This window comes from Macrotis lagotis, chromosome 2 (genome assembly GCF_037893015.1).
Source record: "Macrotis lagotis isolate mMagLag1 chromosome 2, bilby.v1.9.chrom.fasta, whole genome shotgun sequence".
NCBI lineage: Eukaryota > Metazoa > Chordata > Mammalia > Peramelemorphia > Peramelidae > Macrotis > Macrotis lagotis.
In genome coordinates, this window is record NC_133659.1 from 145,661,204 (window position 1) to 145,688,271 (window position 27,068).

Sequence of the window (27,068 nt, forward strand, 5' to 3'; positions counted from 1 at the left end):
AAGAAGAAGAAGAAGAAGAAGAGGAGGAGGAGGAGGAGGAGAAAAGCTAAGTGACTTACGCCTGGTCCTACAGCTAAAAACTCAAGTCTAACACTATTTCCATTAATCTTCATTACTTCTCTGTACACTTCACAGTTATCAAGTGAATAAAATAACATAAATGATGAGAAATTTCTTCTTAAAAGAAGCTTAAAAGCATAAAGGGCTGCAAGAATAAATTCTTATGTTATTAATAACTAGTTCATAACAATTAGTATTTTTACTGTAACACCAACTTAGACCCAAGAATCTGATTTATCAATGAACAAAAATAATTACCACAAATTAAAAGAAATTTTCTTTCTATTTCTTTTTGTCTCTGCATCTCCATATATTTGCCAAAATTCTCAAATTTTATTCACATTTTTAATATTTCATTGAAGTTTGTCAAATGGATATACAGTAGCAGGAACATCTCCAGCTCTGGCAGATTTACAGTATTAGATCATGGCAGAAGTAATTAAAGTATTCTTTTTTGTTTTCTGCTGGGGATGATTTGTTTACAGGCCTTATGGCAGCTCACCACATAAACAGGTTTGGTTATGCTACTCTTTCATCCACCCTCAGTCAGAACAGAAACTTGGCAAAAGAACACAGTTCAACAAAAAAAAAAACAGAATTGTTTTGTAGCAAATACTTCATTTTTTAGACAGGTGCACAGTCTTGCATGATGAAATACAAAACAGTCAATGCCAGGAATAGAAAACAGACTTATAACACTAAACTGTAACTAGAAAAAAAATTAATGATTCGTTTTTAATGACACACCAATAGTTTCACATTGGTAGCTGGGAAAACAGGATTATGTTAACACATTTCTGATTAAACACCTATGCTTTGAAATAGCTGGTAAACTATTGCATCAATAGAAAAGGAATGAGAACATTTTTCACCTCATTTCTAATCATCAGGCTGTCTTGGTAGCAGCTATTATGCAACATCCATCTAGAAATAAAATATTGCAGAAGTTGCTACCTTATTCTAAATAACCATGAGTGGTCAACTTTAGAACCATATACATCTGTAGATAAATAAATAAGTACCATTTGAAAATTTATTATATAGAAATTATTCTTTATAATCCCATGAGGTAAGGAATCTCTCATATTCCTTCCATAGAGGGCAGTTTTTTAGACTTAAATTCAGAATAATTGCCCATATTCTCCCCTGAGATCAAGAATAAGAAACTGTGCTCTCAAGAAAGGCACTATTTTTTTACTGTTTACTCATATTTATCTTCTAAGCACACTTATACACCCACAATCGCTAGGCATGTAAATTATCACAATTCTTTCACAAAGAAAGCAGTGGGACAGAAATAATATCCACTTTCTTCTTTTTCAGTCCTTCAGTTATCAAAATAGTAAGAAGCTTTTAATGTTAACAACTAAGATATAAAATTCTAGTGCAAATGAACAATGAGTTAAGAAAAGGCAATAAATGTAAGATCAGTTTTTTTAAATGATTCCCAAGTCTCAAATACAATGAGGAAATTGGACTTTCAAAAAATTTTTCTCTTCTAAACTTACTCTCAAACATTACACTGCAAATTAAGCTACTGGTAAAAACCAAACATGAAGAAAATGCATCACTATCACTAATTCTTGCTTCACCTTTTGAAAGGTATAAGTTCTCAAAATAATCAAGAGAAGGTTATCTCAGATGAATTGAAAACTACTTAATTTTGACTAAAGGAAAGTGAACAGTTCCCAGAATAAAGACCTTCTGATATTCTTACTGCTAAACCTTCTAACAGCTGCAGTAAAGAGGGGAAAGAGAGACTCATTCTTTTTTGTCTCTGCTTTGGATTCCAGAAATGTAGGGTCAAAGTGAACACTGATTTTGTTTGGGTTGAAAAGCTAATTTCCCACACTTCCTACTGCTTCCTTCCAGCCCTCTTCAAAAGGCACATCCGTGCTCCTGGACCTTTTCAAACTACCGCAGTGGAATGAGGCTTGGCTTATCAGAGCAGGGTTCTCTGGAGACCTTGCGATGCAGGCTGCATCCTCCGCAGCCTATTATCACTGCAGCCATTTGAAACAAATACATTCAGATACTGGAAATTTGCTGCAAGCTTTAACTTTACTCACTGACCAGTGTAAAAGGCAAATGATGATTTTTAAAGGTTCTGTCTATTAACAAATTAATGAAAGGGAAGGGTATTTCTGGAAGAAGGAGAGGAATAGCTTTTTTTCTTGTGATGATGGTGTAATATCAGGGTTTTTCTATTATCTATTATTTATCTATTATACACATTAGAAACCTAACAAATATGTCAACCTGAATATTATTTCCAAGTTTCATAATCTTAGATGAAGAATTGAAAAACTAAATCAACAACAGAAGATATTCACTCGGGGCTTCTGTAAGGAAACATTGTGAATGGCAGGTACTTTAAAAGTTTAAAAAGCAAGCACATATTGCTTAAAGCAGTTAAGTTTTCTACTAGTATTATTTTGGGGACTATAAAACTGGAGATTTGTTGCTATTGAAAACACTGCCTATATAATTTATATTTCTTTTCAATATACTACTAATGTTATCTTAAGGACATTTGTTTTCAACATAAATGAGGTTCTGAGTTGTATGGAAAATGCCATTAATAATACTTCAGTAAATGTTCTATTTCTTGACATTTTTACACTAAAAGAGAGACTTCAATAGCAAATGACCTCTGTAGGGCATGGTAAAAACTTTCTGAAAAAAAATAAAAATTTTTAAATGAATTCTCTGATTTGGGGGCATTTTGCAGTGAAAAAAAGAATAGTGAGTGGGCTTAGTCTCATAGGAATTGGGTTCAAATTTTGACTGCTCTCCATGTCCAAGTCCTTTATCCAAGTCATTTAACCTTTCTCGGCATTGGAGGTTGGATTTCTAGCTCTAAATCTAGGTTGTTTCTAAGATCTTGGTGCTTGAAAAACAAATTTATCCTCTAAATATGTAATTTCTCTGGATGAAAGTGAAATTCAGTGTACCTGGCAGAGGAGAACCACGACTAGTACCTTACAAAAGAAGAATTTAAGCTCAAATGTAGAGGTGTATATATAAACATCAGTCAATCAATAAGCATTTATTGGATATCTTCTATGTGTAAAGCACTGTTCTAGACACCATCGGGGAGATAAAAATAAGTCATGCAAATCAACAGAACTTATTCAGCACCAACTATGTACTGTTTAAGATGGAAAATTGAAAAACAATGAAACTAATGGGCAAATAAGAACATGTGCACAGAAATGAATGCTAGAAGATAGACCATGATGTGTTAGATTAAAAAAATTTAAATAGGTCTTTGCTCTCTATTTGGGTAACAGATACTTATGAAACTTTAAGGTGTTATTAAAATATAAATTATGATGAAGTTGCTGATAAAAAGATAAGTGATAACACTAGAGTTGAGTAAGAAAATATAAGATATGTCAGATGGTAGTATATAATAATAATAATAATAATAATAATAATAATAGCTAACCTAACTAACACTGTTCTTGACACTGTACTGAGTGCTTTACAACTATTATTTCAATTAACCTTCACAACAATAGAAAAATATGTTCTATTACTATGCCCATTTTACAGATGAGGAAACTGAGGTAAACAGAATAGGTGACTTGCCCATGGTCACACAGCCAAGGTGTCTGTGATCAAATTTGAACTCAGATCTTCCTAAGTTCAAACCCGGAACTCTAGCTGGGGATACAACTAGTTAAGTACTATGATTGCAAAGGAGAGTAAGATTACTTACTTACTCACTATGAGCTATATTGGGCTCAGAAAACTAGAATTGAGTTGGGGAGCTTAGGGAAATAAAGACTTGAAGACTTGAAGGCTATCTTCAAATACTTGAAGAGTTTAACAAAGAAAAGGGCTTAGATTTGTTTCTGTTTGTCCCCAAAGTTAAAAGTAGGAGCAACAGGTAGACACTGCAAAGTGAGACTTATTTTAGACTTGAGATAAGAAATAATTCTGAAATAATTAGAGAAATCAAGAAGCAAAAGGGTTTGCAACAAGATGAGATAGTCTTTCACATATGAGTTGGATTAGATGTTCTCTGAGATTCCTTCCAAATCCAAGATTTTTAAGTTAATGAAACATGTTAATAGGGCAAAAGGTACTAGGAACTCCAACTTATATAGAAAAATTATCTCAGTATTAATATAATGATGCAAAATTTAATGAGAAATTTAAAAGGGATATCTGTATATGCTTTTACTAATTATCATAAAATATTGTTAACATTTTAGAAAAAAATAACATTATAAACATTAAAATGGAATGGGTCATTTTATGAACCATTTGGAAAACTCTTGTAAATGCCACTGCCCCTGCAACCCATGTTTGTGTATTGAAGATATCATTTTAAATTTTTAAATAAACAAAAAACATTTAAATAAATGCTATAAATAAAAGTATTATTTTTGGTATTTATTTTGCTAACAGTTTTACAAGAACTGTTGCCTATTACTTAACAGAAAATAAATTATATGTCTTTGCAAAAAAATTACATTCTTTTTGATTAAGTTTAGCTTTAATAAGATGATTTATTCTTCCTGGAGAGTGGATCTCTTCTTGATATCATATTTCAAAAGCAAGGACTATTAATAAAAGGATAGAAATAAAATAAAAATTAAGGAACTTTAATATAAAATAAATAAAAGAACTTAAACTTTGAGAGTTAAAATAGTTATCTTCCAAGTTAGAACAAAAGAGGAAGATGAATCATATGGATGAATCAATGGAAATGGTTAGTTGTACTCCTGACCAGGCCCTTACTCCTTTTCATTCTCAGCCTCAGTACTTTCACGGGATCAAAAATCACAGATCTTAGATTTTAAAGGTGGAAATCACTCTCAAGGATATTATTTCAACCTCCTCACTTTATAAATGAAAAAAATTGAAGCCCAGAGAATTTGAAGCTCTGTGCCCAAGGTCATAGTTAGCAAATTACAGTTTCATAATTTAAATCCCTTGATTCCAAATTCAGTATTCTTTTTCCTTAAAGACTAAGTCTTTAACTTAATCTTTTTATTTCTGAATGTTCCATGCCATACTCCTGTATCTACAGATGGCGGTCCCTATAATTCCAAAACTAACCTAAATCTTCCTAAATTCTTTCTTGCTGTCTTGTCTGTATCATACCTGACTTCAACAAACCATAATCCAGAGGTAGCTGAGCTCAATACAAAGAAATCCAGATTTGTAAGATTTGTAAAGAATCAAAGAGAAGTGACAACTCAGAAGTTTATAGTCATCTAAGGTTCACATACAACTTTCCTGAAAACAACCTTATGAAGCAGATAATAAAACTATCTATTTATAAAAGAGAGAACTAAGGCTCAACAAAAGATGCAACTTACCCATGATAACAGAGTCAAAATTCAAATCCCAGTCTCTGGAGTCCAAACTTGGCATTTTCTCACTATATGCAAAGCACTTTGTAAATTGTAAAGCACTATAGATATTAGTTACTATCATTTTGCATATGTCTGTGACCAGACTAGTAGATTTAGTCATTTCTTTGATATGTACTATATTCCCAGACCTCACTGTCAAGGGTCTTACCTTGCTATTTAATGTTAAACACAGCTAATGCTAATTAAATGGGACAAAAGGTTGGACCTGACATCCACTACAAGCCAAAATGTCAAAGCTTTACAGAAGGTTTGTACATAACCACTGATCCATAAACCTTCAGTCTGGCCAAGGGCTTGAAGCCTTTACTGACTCAGTTTTCCAGACTCATAAAGGATAAAATGACCTTCTTGATTACATTTTCTATTTCTAAGTCAAACAGAATTCAGTGTTTACTTTCTGGTCACTCAGACAAATTAAAATCTTGGATTGTGTGATGATATTCTTCGGTACATGTTGATATATATGTATGACCTCACACTTCTATATCACCATTCTATACTGCTATATTTACTCCACATAAGAATTAAAAATCTTTTAAATATATTCCTGTTTGCAAACTTCTAGAATGTCATCATCAACACATTGTTTCTCTTGCTTGACTAGGTAAAGGACTTTTATTGTGTCATTTGTTTGACATAATATCTATGTAGCATTTAAATACCAAAGATTAATTAAATTACAAAAAATTAAATTGTTCTATTTTTAAAAAAAAAAACTACTATAGAACATAACATTAGCAAACACCTGGTTATTCTTTTTTTTAAAAGCAACCTAAGGTCCTCGCAAATTTGTCCCATTGTTAACTTGATTCTGAAACATCTCTATCAACTAATAATTTTTTTCTCTTCACCTTTTGTTGCTGTTTAGCACAGCACTTAGAGGACATTTTCACCCGTTAAGTTTCAGGAAACACAAATGAGGGATCGCCACCAAGTGCATCTGACAAAGCTGTCAGGTATTGTGTGCTTTTTTTTCTTCACATGGTTGCCAAGTAAAAAAAGAAAATTAACACCTACAGGGTTTAAAAGTTTTCCCCCACACTCCTTTTGGAAAATACCAATCTTTCTGTCAGCTCTAATAAATATTGCCTTTCTAATCAGAGATTCAGGTCAGCCAAAGGCAATTATGAGGAATATAAAACAAGGTGCTAAGGACAGCTGTTTGAATACATTAATCCCATCACACTTTTGTTCCTGAAATGCTCTGATTAGAACTACAGAATGCACACACACGTACACAGGAGCTTGCCAACTATTCAACGGAACAGGTCAAATTCCATTACAGCAAATACCATGAGGCTTCTTATTTTTAGAATGGGATTCATTAATAATGGATCAATGAATTCAAGATCTCACGGATGTGGGAACTCTGGTTCCATCAATGGAAGTCAAAGTCCAACCAAACCTTCTTGTTCTGTGAGACTCTTATGGTCCCATGAGTAATCAATGCCATCTTTTCTCCATTGCCCTGGATGCCTTCCTCTGTTTGTTTTTTAACAATATGTATATTAGTGTAAAACTCAACCTGTCAATTCATTATTCCTTTATTTGTATGACTAGCGCCTTTTATGATCAATACTCCCAGGATATTTTTTTAATTTTTTTTCTTTAGTAGCAATAGGCTACAAAATCCATGTCTCCCTTGTCCTTTAGGTCACTATAAATTTATTCTTCAAAGATTGTGCTTATTTTGTGATTTGCATTTTTACTATCAGAAAATGGTTTTTAATTGTGAAAAGTAACCAAACAAGCACCCATATGCAATCCAGCTCATTCTCTTCCTCCTTTTCATACAAGTCCCCAGCTCTCTGTTCTTTGCTTGTTCGTGGTATGTTTGGTTTCGTTGTTGTTGTTGTTGTTGTCTGCTAGGCAGTGGAATTAAGTGACTTGCCCAAGGTCACACAGCTAGGTAATTATTAAGTGTCTGAGACTGAATTTGAACTCAGGTCCTCCTGACTCCAGGGCTGGTGCTCTATCCACTCCACTACCTAGCTGTCCCCTTGTTCATAATATCTTAACTTAACCTCGTTTCTAACCTATGCAAAGCTTAGACCCACTGGTGATGTTCAGAGTTAGTCTGTAAACTCCTGTCCTATAATATAGTAATGGTTTTCAATTGGTCATCAGTTGGACCATTTTTTATTCCTGAACTTTTTAAAAAATTGATATATAATCAACTTTTGCTTAGTCATATTAATGAAGGAACAGAGTGGCAGAAATAATCATTCAAAAATGATATTTTAAAAAAGTGTTTTAACTTTTACTTTCAAAATTCAGCCTCTTTAAGGAGAACACTAGAAAGGATTTGAATTGATGGAGAAGAGGAAGAAAGTTATTCTAGATAGGGAAAATGATGAGCAAATGTGCAGAGTAGGAAATGCACTGTAACCATGGAAAAGAAGAATATGAAATGACACAGCTCTAATCAACAGGCTGAAGCAGCCAGATTCAAAAGCTATGGGAGAGTTCAAATGCTTTACATGCTTTACTCTAAAATCAATACTCAAGTGGTATAAAAGGGAGGAGAATAAATCTAAAAATACTTCCAGAAGACTGGCACCAAAGTAACAGATTCCCAAGGAAATATTTTAGCTTCCCTAATGTATCATACCTTAAGAAAAAACAATAGAAAAAATATTTTTTAAGAATCCAAGAGCTACACTTATAGCATGTGCTCCGTTGAATGCTATCCAGATTGAATATGATTTGCAAAGATGATACTGTACAATGATGTATCTGTTAGATGCAGTTCAAATGAGTCATATGAATTAAAGAACAAATAATAGAAATGTGACTCTACAGATTTTATGCATTATAAAATTTGCATATTGAATTTATAATTCTATGTGTAGGCATATGCTTCATTTTGCAGAGATAAATTAGTAAGGGAATGAAACACTGTAACTATAAAGATTGACTCATGATAATATGTTCAAACCTACAGGATAAAATATATATAATATTTGAAATGTCAACCTGAATTACTTTGGAATTTTTAAAATTTTTATTAATCAATTTCTATAAATGCATGGTTTATTTCTCATGGGGCATAGTCTAATTTATTAAAAATCACTATTTCCCCTCAAGAAAAGTAAACCATTGACAGGTATCCCCTCAAGATAAAACTATTGGTGAAAGACCTCCCCCCAGCACATTACATCTTCTCAAACCTATGTCCATATACTTTATCCATTCCACTTAACTGACTGAAAATGGTATTGTAAATTGACTTGTTTTTGTCTGAGCAATAGAATAAACCCTAAAATGACAAAGTCCCTGGAGTCATGGTGAGCAGCTCTAGTAACCATGCATATAACTCAGAAGCATCCTTCCATAGACTGCCAGCAGTTCCTTTTATAAAGTCTACTTGGGCTCAGTACAAGGATGAAACACAATAATGTTCTCATGGCAGTTTGTTTTGATTGGCTTGCCATTGTAAATTGCTACCTTCCTTGTACTAGTATTTAGGGAGTTTTGTTTCTCAAGAGGAATGCTGAGACATCAGGACAGTCATACAAATTTCCAAGGGATCTGATGAAACCAGAACAGTAGAAATCCAATAGCTATTTGGTACTGGTGCCAGTGATGGGGAAGTATTGAATATGTAAATAGCATAAAGTCATAAGAACATAAACTAGTAATTGGAAAGAACTATAGAGGCTATCTCTTCCTATTCCTCATCTTAAAAATAAAAAAAACTAAGATTCAAAGAGACTCAGTATTTGAACCCAATTTCTTTGAGTATCTTGTAAGCTGCATATATACATTCTTTACCTTAGTCACTCAAATCTACTACCATGCTGGGAGATAGAGTAATGTTAAAAACTTCTGAACAATTCCCGAGTATTGACATCATAGACAAGAGGAAACAACATCCTCCTGTTATTGTTTATTTTGGGAATGGGAGAAAGTGATAACTATGTGTTTAGTTATATAGTGAAACTCACGCAAAAAAACTGTTCATCAGTTGAATGGCAGGTATCATTTATTAAACATAATTACTGTTTATTCTGTTGTTTCCTCAAGTATTTTTAACCTTGGAGATAGTCTATATTACTCAAATTCTCAATATGCCATGTAATTGGGTCAATTATACAAATAATTTTTTACTATTTTTTGTGTAGTAAATGAACATTTAAATCTCAGCAATGAAGTTTTAATTCTCAAATTAAGAACTTGATGTATATGTATAAAATAAATAATAGGATAAGGGCCCTGCTTGTTCTACTTCACTTTTGTTAACAAACTGACTATATATATATATATATATATATATATACACATATGTATATATATATATATATATATATATAGTCATATATCATTTGTGGTTACTGTGATTTGCAAGGATCAAAAGTACCATTTAAAAGACTGCTTATTTAACAAAATATGAAAGATTACTTCCAAGTGAAAGTAAACTAATAAACACCCAAATCTTCAATCAGCCATAAGGACTGTCTTATACAGCAAAATACTGCCTTACTAAAACCATGAGAAATATGTAATGTGCATGAAGAGATGACAAAGAATAACAATGAAACAATATAATAAAGGAGAAGACCAGTGAGATAGTGTTTCTCCATTGGAAGTAATCTTTTTGTCCTGAAATCCTTACTTAGTGATCAAAAGGAACTAAAAGATTTTGTCCATGATCTTACTTTTCTAAAGCACAATGGAACTTCCACTAATTGTTAGAATCTATATAAAAGGGAACCGAAGTGTGTTCAAAATGAACAACTTTTCTTGAGAAGCTTGAAAAATGAAATATCTTTAGAGAGTGAAAAATTATATATCTTTTACTAGAATTGCATCTAATTTTTGGCATGCCAAATTTGTGACTTCATTTGGGGAAGTTTGGGGAAATTTTATCAAGTATAAGAAATGAAAACATACATTTATCAAGTCACCATTTTCCTGATCATCTAGGAATATTTTCCTCAGATGGGAATGCCAATGAGTGTACTCCATCTGTCACTGTGTTCCTGTGATGTTTTAAATTATTTTCACATTCAGACAATGACAGTGATTGGCTAAAAAGGAGTTTTGATACTTTAGAAGAGCGATCACATAGGAAAAGTAACACCTGCATATCATTTTAGTAATAATAATGATTAGTGATGTTTTAAGGATTTTTTTAAATTCCCCAAATTTCCAAAAGCTAAGAAATAAATAGTGCATATATTTTTATAAATCCTGAATCCTTTGGGGGAAAGAAAGAATGAAAGAAAGGAAGGAAGGAAGGAAGGAAGGAAGGAAGGAAGGAAGGAAGGAAGGAAGGAAGGAAGGAAGGAAGGAAGGAAGGAAGGGAAGGGAAGGGAAGGGAAGGGAAGGGAAGGGAAGGGAAGGGAAGGGAAGGGAAGGGAAGGGAAGGGAAGGGAAGGGAAGGGAAGGGAAGGGAAGGGAAGGAAAAATTGCTTTAAATTATGTACTGTAAATAATGACAGAACCTGAATAACTCATCAAAAAAGCAATCAATCAAAATCCATGCTATATTATATCCCATTTCAAAATTTGAACTGAAAATATAACATTTATATATGTGTGTATGCATATGTATGGATGTATGTCTATATACATATATCTACATATACTTGCATATTTGAATATATGAATAGTATTAATAATACATTCACACATGTATTTATATATAATTTTGATTGAATAGTATTATTTTTCTAAGTATCTAACATATTTCAAAAGTACCCCATTATATAATTCTTCATCAAGTAATAAAGTGTTTCTGACTTGACTTTTAAGGATATCTATCCTCCAAATGCAAAGCTTTTTCAATTTCAGAAGTTTTTGTGGGACTTTTTCTATTTTATAATGCTCTTAAATTCTTAAGAGAATTATGCTGAACCTAATTTAAGCTTCCACAATCTGTCCCTTTCTAGATTCATTTCATATTATTTCTTGATCTACTCTATGTTCTGACAAAACTGAACTCTTAGACCTTAATAAAGTCCACATACCTTCAAGTCACAGAGGTCATCTTGTGAGGGTGCTGACCATTATCAGTTTCTTTATCTTCCTTCAAGATTTAGCTCAGGGGGCAGTTAGGTGGTGAAGTGGGTAGAGCACTGGTCCTGCAGTCAGGAGGGCCTGAGTTCAAATCCAGCCTCAAATATTTTACAATTACCTAGTTGTATGACCTTGGGCAAATCACTTAACCCTATTAGCTTAAATAAATAAAAAAAAATTAAAGGAAAAAAAAGACTTAGTTCAGGTGCTACTGCCCTTCATAACCTTCTCTAATCTCCCAACTAAAAACATTGTTTGTTCCTTCAAATATTTCTAATGGAAAATAGCCTTTCTTCCCCTCAATGAACAGTTCCCATAATCTCTGTTATCATGGAGGGCATGTTATGATTCAGCTGTCAGTCTCTAATGAAAATTAAGAATTCACTTTGCTCTCTCTTTTCCCATGAAAAAGTGGGGCAAGAAATTCAATAATTCAATTAAGAACATGACACCTAACCCTTAAAGAGTGTTATATTTTAAATATATTCTAAATCCTAGATTCTTATGATAAACAAGTGCATTGTCTAATAGCTATGCTAAGTATCTTCTATGGTAGGAATAAAGAGAATGGCTTGCATTTAATTTTTCATCATTTTTAATTCAGTAGTTAAATCAAGTTCCCTTTTACATCGCTTCCAAGTAAAATAAATCTAATTTTCAATCTTTCTTTATTAAAGTTTTATGTCTCTTCCTTTAATCCTTTTATCTGACTTCTCTCAATTATTATTATAGTCAAGGGAAAATTTACATAAGCACATATAATTTGTATATTTTAAGTTGAAATTAGCTAAATTACCTATCATAGGAACAATAGCAATAGCAAAATATCTACAGTAAACTTGAAGGGGCAGTTGGCAAAGCCCTAGACCTGAAATGAAGAAGATCCAAGTTCAAATCAGGCCTCAGACATTTAACTGTGTAGGCAAACCTCTAAACTCCCTCAGTTTCCTCAACCCTAAAATTAAGATACAATAGGACCTAACTCACAAGTTTTGAGGAGGATCAAATAACATAATGTTTGTAAAGTGCTAGCATATAGTAGGAATTAAATAAATTCTTGCTCCTTTCCCCCCTTCCCTTCATTAGATCCTGCTATAGCCAATCTAAGAATTATTTATTTCTCTCCTTCCTTTCATGGCCAAATTTCTTAACTTAGTTATATACATATTACTCTTCTATCAAATATTTTCACTCTCTGCAATGTGGAGATAACTGATGCTCTGGAGAAGTTTCACTCAAAAACTTTCATTCATCTTAAATGAATGACTATTGCAGGTCAGGAAAAACTTCTAAAATTCCTTTACCTTTTCTTTCCAAGGTTCACTTTCTTTCTTAGGAGAGGAAGTAAGGGTCGAGGAATGAGCAAAAGAGCAGGGAAAATCTCTAAATGTCCTAAGAAAGTCATAATGAAGGAAACAGTCAACTAATTAATTCAGTTTGAGAGCAAAATTGCCAACAGACAAAAACTCATTTTGCTCACAATTAATTGATATTACTTACTTCAGCCTTTACCCATCACACACAAAATGCCCTTTGTATATCAAAAATAAACAATACATTTTTTCCTTTTGTCTTTGTCTAGGAATAGAACTTCTGGGAGTTTTTTTTTCCTTTGTACCTCTGGGCCTACCACATGAGTTGACCCATAGTGGGCATATAATAAAAAAAATTATTGACCATATCAGTGACATCAAGTTTATAATATTAAAATAATGGTTATTTTAATGGCTTACTTAGCTCTCTATAAAGAGTCTGTCCATGCTTCTTTTTAACTACTGATTTTCATTTTTTTCCTTTCTTCTGAATTCTAATCATCTTTGCTTTCTAATATCCTGCCTTTGTTCCTAAGCTTGGGTCTCTTAACTTCAGTATTTCTTTTGACCTTTAATATCATTTCAGTATCAATAATTAGGTATTACTTTATCTCTTGTCTACCTGCCTCAGTTGTCTCACTCAGTGAGTTTCATCCTCTTGGTAAAACACAATTTTATCTTTTAGGACTGAGAATTCAATAAGACAGGAATGTTTCCCAAGTAAAAAGTGAGAACTAATCACACCTCACAAACAGGGACAGAAATTGAGGCCACTTGAATGACCTCTTTGAAGATTAGAGTTAATGTATGATTAACTTGAAGTTTCACACTGAATAACTTACTCCTGGGGATTGGAATGAAACAAAATGGCATTTCTATTCATCCATCTCTCTCCTTCTGGAAAGGTAATCAGGACCTACTATGTACTTTGCATAAAGTAGGTATTTGCAAAAGGGGGATTGGCTGAATGAATGACTGAATAAATAAAAACTCAGAAAATACTATGCTGACAAGAATAAAAAGGATAATTAAATTAGGATGTGGAAAAAGACAAAATACCATATATAAAATAATATATTCTTTTATGGATTGAAATACTTCACTATTTCCACAGACCTCTGAAGCCTCTTGGTTTTATGGGAAGTTGATAGGCAAAGAACAATTGCAGTGAGGTAGGAAGAGATGAATCTATCATAGTGGTTTTTCCAAACCACTGCACTACATAATTAAGAAAAACACTGTTGAGAGCAGCTTCTGCATAATAACTTCCTGATAAGACTCCTAACATTTGTTCCCATCCCTATATAGTATTTCATAATATTTTGATAGCTACAAATGGCTAACACCAAGAGTACCAGCAGACAGGTAAGTCTGCTGAGCTTTGTTGAGCTAGGAGAGCTTCCAGCAGTTCACCTGTATTTTCCTTTCTAATTAGAAAAGGATCTCTGGAATGCAAATAAGAAAAATCTGGGGCAACCCTATTAGTATGCTAAATAATAAATCAGGGTTAATACCTTGGCCCCTGGCTAATGTGTCAGTCACCCAAAGAAGAAGGAAATCTAAACATACTAAAAGGGCCATGAATATTGTATCTCACAATGTGTCAGTTTTCTCAAATCTTGAAGCACTGTTTGCCACAATGATTGAACATGTACTAATAAATATGTAGATATATACATACATATATGTGCACATATATCTTAATGTATACATGGGTATTAACTCCCCAAATCGATTGCAGGCACCTTGAGGGAAATACATTATCACAGCATCTCCAAGTTAAAAGGAACCTCAAAAGCCATCTAGTCTAAGGATCCTACCCTTTATTTTATCCCTGTTCCTTTAGCTGTCATCTTTTCCTATCCTTTATTTGATATCTAAAGAAATAAATTTTAGAGTTTTCTATTCAGATACACTTAAGAAATGAAAAAATAACTTTATATTTGAGAATTAATTACATGCATTGATTTATAGCTAAATTTTAATAAATTAATTTTGAAGAAAATTATATTTAGTGCATAATAAAATTTTTAGTTTCATAAAACTGTTCTCTCACCAATCCACAAATTATAACATGAACAGTACTTTTAAGAGGTACATACAAAACAAATACAAAGCACATACAAAATTTTGCCTCTTTTCTCCTCCTTTACACATTCTTTGTACAATTCAATGTGCTGAATCATACACACAGACACTATATTCACAAAAAACCAAACTTGTTACATGCTAATAAAATGGTTGAAATGAAGAATCTTTTCTTTTTGGTGGGAGAACTATCTGTATTTTGGAGATTACTAATTTTTCTTATTATAATGTTTTAAATTATCAGTTCCTCTAAGGGGAGAAGATAATTAAATAGTAGCTAAGGACCATCAAACATCCACTACCAGGTTCCTGATTGGGCTAAAGAACCCAGAACTCAGATGAATAAATTGAATCCAAACTACAAGATTAGGTCATTTGGAATTAACTCGGGTTGACTTGAAAAGAAAGACATTCTCCTTTAAGATTATATAGGAACAGGATGCTCTGAGAATTGTAGAGGGAACCATACCAAGTTGATCTTCATCTTTAGCAAGAGAGGAAGTATCCAGAAAGTGGGAGAGGATGACCCAGTTGTATTCTGCCTCAATCAGACACTTTGTTTTGTTGTTCATTTTTTTGTTCAATAGCCATGATTGTGTTGAGAGCATTACTCAGAAGGGTCAATTAAAGGAAATAGATAAAGAAAAGCTTAGGAGATTCTAATGGCAATTTTTCATATAATTATATTCCTTATACTTTGAAGGTACTTAATAAATATTCCCATTTTATCAATGCTTTCTTTACAATTTCTTCTATTCTTCTACCTGAAAATAATTTGACATCTTTTTTTACCAGATATCAATCTCATCTTGTCCATATTTCCACATCACTGGGAAGTATGAATAGGAGAAAGAGTACTGAGAGGTTCTGTTCAAATCTACCCTCTATGGCTTATTACCTGGGTGATGATGGTGACAATTATGGATGACATTTCTGCTGTAGGTCTCAAGGTTTTTTTTAATTTGTAAAATGAGCAGATTGTATTAGGTGACCTGAGGTCCCTCCAAGCTCTCAATCCATGATCTATGATTACCTCTTGTTTGGACAATTACAAGTGCCTCCTAATTGGTCTCTCTGCTCCTCATAACTCTCTTCTCCAATATATCTTCCACAGAGCTGCCAAATTGATATTCCTAAAGCACCAAGTCACACCCTTGTTCCAAAAACGTCAATGATTCCTCATTACCTTCAAGATAAATTGCAGGCTTCTCTTTTTGACATCTAAAATCCTTTATAATCTGGCTATATCCTCTTTTATTTCCCCCAGATAAAATTCACATTTTTCTTTCTCTCAGGCATTTGAATTTGAACCAAAATAGTCTTCTTACATTACATTTTCATACCTTCATGTCTTTCTTTCTCCCATGCCTGAGATGTTCTCACTTCCTACCTTTGCCTCTTGGAACTTCTAGCTCACTTCAAGGATCATCTCTAGTGCCACCTCCTATATCAAAACTTTTCCTGATTATCCCAGGTCTTCATGCTTTCTCCTCCCCGAAATTACTTTGTATTTATTTATTTTGCATAGATTTTATATTTATTTGATCTATGAGCACGACTACCAAAAGCCGAGTAAAACATAAGCTCAAGAGTAAGGATCTTTTGATTTCTGTCACAAAATAAGTACTTAATAAAATGCTCATTGCATTAACTAAGACAGTTCTGGTCAATATTTCATAGATATAAATATAGACTATCATGTTCTTGTCCCAAGTTTAAAATTATCAATTCATTTTAAGGAGTCTAAAAATCTTAGATTTTTACATTGATTTCTAGGTTTCCATAATATTTAGGAGTTTGTTCAGAGTTTCACTAAATGGCACATTCAATCAATTTATAGATTCTGATGAGCTCTATAAACTAAAATCTTAGTTATTTTCAGAGTTTTAAGAAAACATGCTTATTTTATCATTTCATTTATAAATCTTCACTAAAGGGGACACTATTAGTTACTTTGTAAATATAAAAGTAAAATTTATAAAAAATATATTTTTTAAAATCTGTAAAAAATAAGAAGTATATTATACCTTATAAAAAGATAATCACAACTAGGATTTTTATTATTATAGTAAACCACTGCATAAGCAAGGTGACTTTTGATATTTGGAGAGAAAACAAATTAGAGACTGATTAGGTGACATTTAGAAAATGATTAATACATGTTCACACTAACTACATTTTAATATTTTAAGCAATCACAAACATGAAATTTCATTAGTCTCAATGGGAGAAGAAATAAGTATTCCATATGAAAAGTACTTAAAGGTTTTTATCCTGATTAAGGTAGTTCTAGATTTGTAAAATGGGATAAAATATCTCTCACAAAATAAAAATCCTAATGTTATCTGTGATTCTCTATTTCTTTTTTTTTTAGCTCACTGCAAAATTATAGGAGAGAACTAGACAGTGATATTGATGCAAATGGAAGTGATCCCTTGAACACAGGAGAAACAGAGAAAATTTTCTTTCCTTTTAACAGTTGTCAACTTTCTAGGGCAGCTGGGTGCACAGTGGATAGCACACTGGCCTTGGAGTCAAGAGAGTTTGAATCTGACCTTTGACATTGGCACTAATTGTGTGACCCTGGGCAAGTCAACTATCCTTGATTGCCTCGCATCCAAGGTTATCTCCAGTTGTCCTGATTCCTATCTGGCCACTGGATCCAGATGGCTCTGGAGGAGAAAGTGGGGCTGGTGACTTAGTCCAGCACCCTCTCACTCAAATCCAATTCACATACTTGTCATGACATCACCTCCCTAATGTCATGATCTTCTTCAAGAACAAAGGACAAATATTGTCAACTTTCTAAAAATTAGGAGATAATTTGTGATGTTTTGTCAATTATCATTTCTAAATAAAATACAATGCCATATACCAAAGTGGAAATTCTATATAATGAAACTGAGACCTCACCAATGATAAAATAACTCTTAACCATTCATATTAAAGTATATGAAGGAATGAAAAGTAGAGATAAATGAAGCCAAACATGAGCTCCTCCTTTAATTCATATATTTATTCCTTTTTTTTGTCCCCTTCAGCAGAATGCTATTCAAATAATTAAGGTAGTATATGCTATTAAAAAAACAAAAAGAAAGGAAAGCTGGCCTCAGAACCAGAAAGATCTGATTCATGTCTCATTTGTGGCAAATACTGCTGTGAGACCTTGAGCAAGATCTTAGTATCTCAGGATTTTTCAGAAAAGGTGCCAACTTGCCTTGGTAGAGTAAGTTTCCTTAAAATGGAGTTCAAAATACCAATGAAATCATAAGTCCTGTCTTTATACCAATGAAGTAATATAGTAAAAGTACATGATTTGAGTCTTACCTTAACTATCAGAAACGAATTGTTAAATAAAGAGAAAAGTTAAAAGAATAATAAAATGCTACAAGTGACCTTGATAACTAGCAATGATGATTAAGAGACTACTACTTTTAAATTATCTAGCCCTGCAAATGAATTTCCCAATTTTTTTTAGTTCAACTTTAGCACTCTACTAATCAATTCTCCATTTAGACCTACTATGAGTAAAAGCACTCTGTAAATTGCAAAGTGCCACATAAATGTGAGATTATTATTCTGGGCAAAAGAGAATCTTTGGTGCCTTTATTCCAACATCAGCTTACCAAGACCATAAATCATTAGTCAAAGTGACTCAACTACATGCAACAGAAAGTCTAACTCCTTTTACTTATATCAAAAACCTTATGGTTTAAGGGTTTGGACTTGTTCTGGTTTCAGTTTGGGTTTTTTTTTTAGGTTTTTGCAAGGCAAATGGAGTTAAGTGGCTTAAATGGGGTTAAGTGGCTTAATGGAGTTAAGTAGCCACGCAGCTAGGTAATTATTAAGTGTCTGAGGTCGGATTTGAACTCAGGTACTCCTGACTCCAGGGTCAGTGCTCTATCCACTGCACCCACCACCTAGCCACCCCCTCAGTTTGGGTTTTTTGTAAATGGGAGGAAAGGCCAAAACACATTCACATATAGCCTTTTATACTATCCCTTCATCAAGATTAAAAAAGGACTATATCAGAGACTGTTTGCCATAAGTTCAGAGAACATAAAGTAGATCATGGTGTTTTCATTGAAGCAAGCAGTTATATCAAACAGCTGCACTATAAATCCCTGGCTGCTGAGTACCTAAAGACAGACACTGACAGTTACACACACACACACACACACATTTCCAGATATTACGCAGCAGTTCTTCCTTCATTCTAGTAAATATATTGCTAGGCAGTTTTTTTCCTTTTTTCTATTTGTGCCATCAATTCTGATGACCAATTTATATTGAAAAAATTTATTTCAGATTTCTAACAATTGATCCATTCTATGTTTTCCTTTAATTGCTATAAAATTGCCTATCCTCTTCCCCTTCATAACCTCCAGATTGAGAAACAACCCTTATAGTCCCCCAAAAGGAAAGACGGCTTTAACTGCCAGCAGGGATTCACCAAGAACTCCACTGCAGCTATCTGCAGTCTGTTTCATCAAATATTCAACAAAGCAAAGCTTTCAAAATCAACTAAAAGGGTCTTGGGAATCGCTTTCCTGAACTATCTTTTCTAAGTATTAATGACCAATCATGAACAAGCAAGAGGGATTTTTCTCCACTTTTATCACTATTTGGGGAGTTCAAGTGGCAAAAAAGGAAGATCTCTTTTTCCTCTTTTCTCAAAAAAACCCCTATCATCTTATGCTATTTCATCCCACAGATATACATACTCTGATGACCTCTGATTTATTGCTATATCTTTGTGTAGAAGAACTGAACTTTAGAATCCAGAAATTAATAACAACAGCCTACTCTTTTTTTTTTTCATTCTTTTATTTAAGAACATAAAAGACGACAGCATAAAGAAAACAACCTCAATACCCAGTGCCACCTTCTGCATTGCAGCAGGTTTCTGATACCAATAATTTTCTGAAACAAGACATTTAAAGTGAACTTACAGCCATCAAACTCAGGGGTTCCACAGATTTGTTTTTTAAAAGATCAGTCATTACATTCTTCCTCTCATAGTAAATTTCTGGTATCACCTTTACAAGATTCCATTATCTAGTTCATTATGCTATATTCAAAATTTGTTATATTTTCCCTTGGACACCAGAGAATACCCATATTTTACAATTACATGACTTAGAACTAAAAGACTGGACTCAGGAAAACAATTTCATTGAATCAACATATTGCTTAGAATCATATTATATCCAGTTGGTCAATGCATGGTTCTTAACAGCTCTGATTCAGAAAATTAACCTGTAATTATTGATATATATATATATATATATATATATATATGTGTGTGTGTGTGTGTATGTAATTAATTTATATTTTAAATATATTTAATATATATTAAATATATAATTTAAATATACATACATGTAATTAATTTATATATATATATATATTTACCTATAATTGACCTGTAAGTATTTATACAACTTTACTCCCAATTATCTTAAAAGGTAGGATACTAGCATTCATTTTCCTCTTATTTTGTAAAAAAAAGTTAACATAAAAAGTTTAGATGTGTCAACCTCATCATCTATGTGTACATCTCTGGAAAGTATATTGACAAAGTAACTGAATTTATCCACAGCATTCAAACTATCTCTATTTGCTATAATAGATGGTTCCATATATTGATAGTAATAGTACTGGATACAGGAGAAACTATGTTTCTTTGGTGTTAATTGTTAGGCCAAAATTAGCACAAGTGGCAGAGCATCAATCCATACTTTATGCACCTCGGTTTCAACTCTTGTGTTGAGTGTATAATCATCTGTGAATAAAAGTCATACACTAGCTCTTCTTCCACTTTAGTCTTGGTCTGTAACTTTTTCAAGTTATATAATTTACCTTCAGTGTAACAACTAACCTTGATGACATTTTCATCCTCATTGAAGACATGTGACAACACTGTAGAAAATATTATGCTAAAAAGCAAGGGAGCAAGCACTTAGACCTGCTTCATTCCTTTGGTGACTGGGAAAACACTAGTGCAGGCATGCCACTGTGGGACTGGCATATAATACTAATAAACTTCACTGGACAACAAATTTTGTCATGATCTTCCATAAACCCTCACGACTGACAATATCAAAGGCCTGTGAATACTACGTACAGACCTCTGTTCTGCTCCTGGTATTTTTCCTGGAGTTGTCAGGCAGCAAATACCCTGTGGACCATTCCATGATCTTTTCTGAAGCCACACTGGCCCTTGGGTAGATGACCATCTTCCAGGTGAAGGATCAAACAATTAAGAAATAGAAAGAATCTTGCTTAGCAATGAATAAGCAAGAAGACCTCTTCTTCCCCCCATGATTATTATAGGACAACCTGTTTCTTTTACCGGATATCTATGGAATGAATACATAAGTAAAAGCATCATTCATAAAGATATGTCACATAGCCAGTTAGAATTTACAGCAATGCAGGGTCATTGTTTCTCATCTCTGTCACTATGTGAAGCCAGCAAGATCAAAAGCAGGACTGAGCAGCAGGTGATATTGTTTGCACAGGTCCTGCTGATGTTACCAGATGGCCAAATGGTAGATACTGTTATGACCTGATTAGATTATAATAGATTCAGCTGTGAAACAAGATTATTCTTTGGTGCAGGTGTCATCCCCTATCTGAGAAACTTCAGATTTAACAGTTGAGAGACAACCCACTACAGTGGCAACAATGATACATTTGAAATAAAGGGAACCTCGGGTCAAATCTCATCTTGTCCCACTTTACCTTCTCTGGGTCTCAGGTTTCTCATCCATAAATTATTTCTTTCTAGGTTTCACACTGGATTTCTTCTACAATACCTTATCTCTTCATCATGAAGCATTACTCCATTCCTGGAATTCACAGATTAGAAATATTCAAACCTTGGGGCTTCTCCCTATTATTGAAGGACTCTTCCTAGAAACTCTATTTGAGAAGGGCACCCAGGTCAGCTATGTCTCATTCTTCTCCAGGCTGCACTTTAGACTTCAACTATCTTCATTCCCTTTGCAACTTTCTTTTAAGTGTTGTCTTCCCCATCAGACCCCCATTAGAAAGTAAGCACCTGGAGGGCAGGGACTGTCTTTCTACTCACAGTTGTATTACTAGTGCTTAGCAAAATACCTTGAATATAACCAACACTTAATAAATATGTATTTACTGACTGACTGGCTACAAAATGAGGCTAAACTAGATGACTTTCAGTTCTTGGAACTGAACCATAACACTTTTCTGTCTCCACTAAAGCCTTTACTAAATCTTCCACCAAGCATGGAGACTTCCACACTCTAGATCCTCAAACAAGTGGTTGGGAGGGCAAAAAGATATACAATAAGCAAATGCCAAAATTACTGGACATTTTCAAAAGTAACTTTCACCTAAATGTATCTGCTTTTTGCAGGAAAAAAACAAATTCAAATAAATGTTATTAAAAACAATGTTAACCCTACAAATTTCATTCCAAATTGGCAATAAATGCAGAGGAATTTTTTTTAAATGTCAGGTATTACTCTGTGCGGCACTGAGGGAAGGTAATCCAAAATGGGAAAAGGTGATCCTAAGAAGCCAAGAGGGAAAATGCCTTCATATGCCTTTGTTGTGCAAACCTGCGGAGAGGAACACAAGAAGAAGCACACAGATACTTCTGTGAACTCAGAATTTTCTAAAAAATGCTCGTAAAGGTGGAAGACAATGCTAAAAAGAAAGGAAAATTTGAGGACGTGGCAAAAGCTGATAAGGTTCATTATGAAAGAGAAATGAAAACCTACATACCACCTAAAGGAGAAACAAAAAAGAAGTTTAAGGATCCCAATGCACCAAAGAGACCTCCTTTGGCATTTTTCTTATTCTGTTCTGAGTATCATCCAAAAATCAAAGGGGAGCATCCTGGTATTTCCATTGGAGATGTGGCAAAAAAAATTGGGAGAAATGTGGAATAATACTGTTGCAGATGACAAGCAAACTTATGAAAAGAAGGCAGCTAAGCTGAAAGAAAAATATGAAAAGGATATCGCTGCATACTGAGCTAAAGGAAAACCTGATGTGGGTAAAAAGGAAGGAGTTGTCAAGGCTGAGAAGAGCAAGGAAAAGGAGGAGGAGGAAGATGAAGAAGATGATGATGATGAATAAGTTAGTTCTAGAGCAGGTTTTTTTCATCTATAAAGCATTTAACTCCCCTGTACACAACTCACACTTTTTAAAGAAAAAAAAATGAAATGCAAGGCTGTGTAAGATTTGTTTTTAAACTGTACAGTATCTTTTTTTGTATAGCTAACACTCTACCAAATGTGTCTTTAGATAGCCCTGTCCTTTAAAGTGGAATTTTCAGTAGTCACTAACCTTTCCTGGTACAGTATGGGGATTATAAATTGGCATGGAAATTTAAAGCAGGTTCTTGTTGGTGCACACCACAAATTAGTTATATATGGGGATGTAGTTCATTTTCATCTTCAGTTGTCTTTGATGAAGTATATGAAATAATTGTTGTTCTGTTAACTGAATAGCACTCTGTAATTGCAAAAACAAAAAAATTGCAGCTGTTTTGACATTCTGAATGCTTCTAAAGAAATACAATTTTTATTAGTATTATTGTCCTTTTCATAGGTGCCCTTAAATCATAACTTTACTTTTTGAGGGGAAGCTCATCTTTTGCTTTTGTATGCCCATTTGGGATTACCCAAATTATTATAGTTTTCATCTTTTCCTATAGTTAGCTGATAAAAAGCTTTTATCTATACACCCTGCATAATTGTGATGGGGTAATAAAAGTTGTATAGAAACCATGTTCTTAACTGGAAATCAAAGTTACCAGTTAATAAGCTCAAATTTCTCACATAGTACAGTATTCTATCCAATTACATTTTACCAAGTGGAGAATATGGTAATTTGCATCAAGGAATTATTTGAGTGAAACATACTAAAATTCTGTCCTTGAAGGACTAGTAGAAGGGTATATTTTAATCTTTATGTGGGGAAAATGCATTCATAATTTCATTACTATGTAATTGAAGTTATGCTTATAATTCCTATCCTTCAGAAGAAACTGAGAATGTACCCCAAAAGCGTGAGTTGAAAAGACAAGACTACCACATTAATCTTTAGCAGTAGATTTTGTAAAGGCTAAGTAGGATTATATGAAAAGTTGGCAGTGAATGACCCCTTGGGAAACTTGAGGTTCTATTTGGTACCATATATAACTACGTAAATCCAGATTTGATTTGTCACTCTAAAACAAAATTATAATTCAGCCTCATTTATAAAATGAGGTAAGTTCTTCCCATTAAGGTTTTTATTCTAATGTTTTCCCTGTATCAATAAAATGTACTTTGATGGGAAATACACTTAAATTAAAATGTACCTTATGTCAGACCAAGTGTTTGATTTGTTCAATTTTTTCCCCTTCCAAAACCAAAGCTTAGCTGTGTATTCAGTAAAATTGACCATTTATGTGTTTACCTGCTTACCATCTTGGGGGGAAATTTGGCAATTTTGTGTTTTTTAAATTATGGTTTTCTTTTAGTGCCAGTGTTTTAAAATATCATTCTTTTAATTTTACATACTTTTGTGATGAAGTACTGTTTTGTTATACAATTTTGACTTTCAGATTCTAATTTCAGTTTTGCATTTGTTTATGTATAATTTCAGAAGGGATACTAAACATCTGAATCCTGTATGAAATTAATAAACTAATAATTGCAGAGGTTTTTAAAAAAAATATCAGGTATTAAAATGAGTTCAAATTTGAGAAATAGTTTCTTGCAAGGAAGCAGTTACTGAGGGTTATGGATGGAATATCTCTCTCCTCCCCTTATGGCAAATTAGGGAGTCACCAGCTGTAGAGAGCTGTGCAAGAAGTTCCAAAAGACTGTCACAGCTAAGTGATGCAAAGGATAGAGCACTGGACCTAGAGTCAGGGGGACCTGAGTTTAAATCTGTCCTCAGATACTTAATAATTACCTAGCTGGGTAACCTTGGGCAAGTCATAACCCCATTGCCTTGAAAAAATAAAAAATAGACTTTCAGCTATTTGCACAATGGCTATAAATGTATTCATATATTTGAAGTGTGGATGTGTGTGTCAGAATAAAGTGTGGTATGATGAAAAGGAGACTACACTAGGATCAATCAATTAAGGACAATGAGGTACCTGCCTACCATATTAGGCTGGAATCATGAATCTAGAGTATGTAGAAGAGAAGGAATAGGTTCAGTCTACCTTTAAAATGAGATCAAATTAAATGGTATTTTTTAAGTGCTCAATGTAGTGTCTGACACATAGTAGGTGGTGTATAGTTATTTATTTTCTATGCCCTGCTTCTTCCTATCCTCTTGCCCTTTTTTCTATTATTACCCCCCACTGATCTTTATTACCTCCCACTTTACTCTTTTTCCCACCCACAGTGTCTTTACAGGCTAAGTCCCTTGACACAAGTGTCCTGGCTCTGAGGGCCAGCATGAGAGGAAGTCTTGACCTATCCCATTGGGCTTCTGCTTCAGAATCTTAGAAAAAAGGAATAGGGGTAACCACAAGGATTGGGGCCCTACTTGGTTGGTAGAAGGAGCTATAATAGAATTATATACAAATCTATTAATAATTTTTAGAATGGGGACAGCGAGGTAGGGCAGTGAATATTGTACTAGTCATGGAGTCAGAAGGAAGTAAGTTCAAATCCAGCCTCAGATACGTGATAGTTACTAGCTATGTGACCTTGGGCAAGTAACTTAACTGTATTGCCTCACAAGAAATCCACCCCCCCCCCAAAAAAAGGGTTTTTTTTCCAGAATGTTTTGTAAAGTGGAAAGAACTCTGGATTTGAAATTCAAGGGCCTGAGATTGAATCCTATTATTCTTCTCAATGCCTATTTGACCTTAAACAGTTACTTAACTTCTTTGGCATCAGTTTCCCAGGTTTTATAGCTACAAAAAGAAGAAATTAGACTCAATGGACACCAAAAACCCTTCTCTCTCTCTCTCTCTCTCTCTCTCTCTCTCTCTCTCTCTCTCTCTCTCTCTCTCTCTCTCTCTCTCTCTCTCTCTAAATTTGGGCCCTTGTGATCTTTTTCCTTCTTTAATTGTATTCCACAAACAATAACTACAGATAATGTTTATGCATCTTTTTTTGTAATTTATAAAGTACTTTCCACATAACAACCCTGTGAGGTAGGTCATGCAAATATTTTCAACCACATTTACAGTGAAGAATTTGTGACTTAGAAGTTGAGAATGGCATCCAATGTCTAGGGGAACTGGATTTGGACCAAAATCCTGTGGAACAGTGTAGTGCCTTTTCTATCTCACCACTCTACATTCCCATAAAACATTTCTCATACTTCAAACAAATGAACACAAGTATAACTAATCTGCAAATAACTAACAATCTTTTGGTGGGAGGAGGGAAAATTCATCAGATTTATTTCATTACTTAGTACCTCCAGACACCGTAATTTCTCCAACACATTTTTGTATCCCCTATAAGGCATAATGCAATGTCCTTGAATAAAGCAGGAGCTGAAATCTTTGTTGAATTCCCAGACAGAGCAACTCTGATATAGATCATAATAAGATGAGACCTATGAGCCATGAATTTATTGTTAGACCTCTTTGTATTTTTGCATGCATAAAGTTTTCCAGTGTGGATGATTATACCAATATATTTTACATAACTAGATTCCACTAAGGAGGCTTTGCGGTATTCAAGGATTGAATGTAATTATGATGATGTCATTGGAGCACAAGTGGGTTTTGGAGAACCTCACCATCAATAGGAAATCATTTTTTCAGACACTGCAGTACATTTTCCATGACAGTGGTAGCTGTCTCTTTAACACCTCAGTTAATACCAATTCTCAGCAGATCACTGAACAAAGTTAAGTTGTAATCTATGTAATATTTTATACATTAGACATGCCCATAAGATACATCCAAGTAGAACCAAGAAGCTGAAAATTATTATATTGAATCAAAATGTCTACAAAACAAATAGAAAAGATTGTTACATAAACAAAGATCAGTCACTATAAGACCATAAAATAAGCAAGAATGTGTAGTAAACAATCAAAGATAAGGGATGAGGGCAGGTAGGAGAAGCAATGGATAGAATGCCAGACCTAAAGTCAGGAAGATCTGAGTTCAAATTCAGCCTCAGATGCTTACTAACTGTGTGACCCTGGACAAGATAGTTAACTCTATTTA

The 27,068-nt window shown here is 33.6% G+C and overlaps 1 protein-coding gene and 1 pseudogene across 13 annotated transcripts in view; one reads left to right on the top strand and one right to left on the bottom strand.

Annotated features, from left to right (window-relative positions):
• RYR2 (ryanodine receptor 2) overlaps positions 1-27,068 on the bottom strand; it is a 766,826-nt gene that overhangs the window by 642,334 nt on the left and 97,424 nt on the right. The gene's annotated exons all lie outside the window — the stretch shown is intronic.
• LOC141513264 (high mobility group protein B1 pseudogene) lies at positions 22,418-23,005 on the top strand (annotated as a pseudogene).